The following is a 1,194-nucleotide window of genomic DNA, read 5'->3' as shown; positions in this document are numbered from 1 at the left end:
GAAATGATCAAACTGTGGTATATGATTTTGATGTAAGACTATTGTACAGTAAGAAATAATGAAGATCATGGTTTCAGGAAAACCTGAGAAGACTTTTTTGAACTGATGCAAAGTGAAGTGATAAGAACCTGAATATTGTACACAGCATCAGCAGTATTGCATGTGAAATACTTACCCTGTTCTGATCAGTGCAATAATCCATGTCATTGCTATTTCCTGCAGCCACCCACTGGGCTGAAGGTGAAGCGGGGTGAGATGACGTTGTGCTCCTGGGGCGCCTTCCTGACCCACCAGCAGAAGGTGCTGTGGCTCTACAAGTGGGCACTTCACCACCTCGAGTCCGGGATAGTCCACAGGGATGCATATCGATTCAAAGCTTGTTTTCTGGGGGCTCTGTTTGAAGAACATAAGAATGAAAAAGATATGATAAAGGCCACCAAACTGCTTATTAAGGGTGAGGAAGAATTTTGAGCTTAGCAGCATCCTCAGCCATATATCTTCCCTGATTCCCTTGGAGGTACTTCCTTTGAAAGATATGAGTGTTACAAGGTTCCCGAGTGTTGCTTAGACTATTGGCACACCTCTCAGAAGGTGATGTACCCTTACTACTTTGCCAATAGGGAGAAATGGAAGAAACTGCACTTGGAAAGTTGGGATCCTGAGGTTCAGCAGTTGAAGGAGGAAATTCCACTTGATGATCCTAAGACTGAAGCTTGGCCTCCAGCCCGAAAAAAGGTCATTTGCCACCACTCTGGTGGCATATTGTCACTAGGCCCTGAGAGTGCCACCTCATAGTAAAGTAAGCACACACTTTAAATTTTCAAGTGTGTACATTGAATGTGTAGAGACACATATACTTGATGTAATAAAGTTACTAAACTGAAAAATAAAATCCATGTCATTTCCAAAATACTCCAAAAATGCTGTCTACCTTATTTTCTTTTTCTTCCTTTTTTTAAAAACATGACTAATATGGAAATATGTTTCAAATGACTTTACATGTATAATGTGCATAATATTGCTTGCCTTTTCAGTGAGTATAGGAGGGAATGGAGAGAGGTAGAAAACTTGGAACTCAAAAAAAAAGACTGTTAAAACTTATTCTTTTGGGGCAGCTAGGTGGCACAGTGAGTAGAGCACCGGCCTTGGAGTCCGGAGGACCTGAGTTTAAATCCAGCCTTAGACATTTGACAC

General features: G+C 41.4%; 1 pseudogene; it reads left to right on the top strand.

Moving 5' to 3' along the window:
* Positions 1-228: 228 nt before the first annotated feature.
* On the top strand, positions 229-779 carry LOC118834398 (annotated as a pseudogene).
* Positions 780-1,194: the final 415 nt, after the last annotated feature.

This window comes from Trichosurus vulpecula, chromosome 1 (assembly GCF_011100635.1).
Source record: "Trichosurus vulpecula isolate mTriVul1 chromosome 1, mTriVul1.pri, whole genome shotgun sequence".
Lineage (NCBI taxonomy): Eukaryota > Metazoa > Chordata > Mammalia > Diprotodontia > Phalangeridae > Trichosurus > Trichosurus vulpecula.
This window is presented reverse-complemented; position numbering and strand designations above follow the sequence as displayed.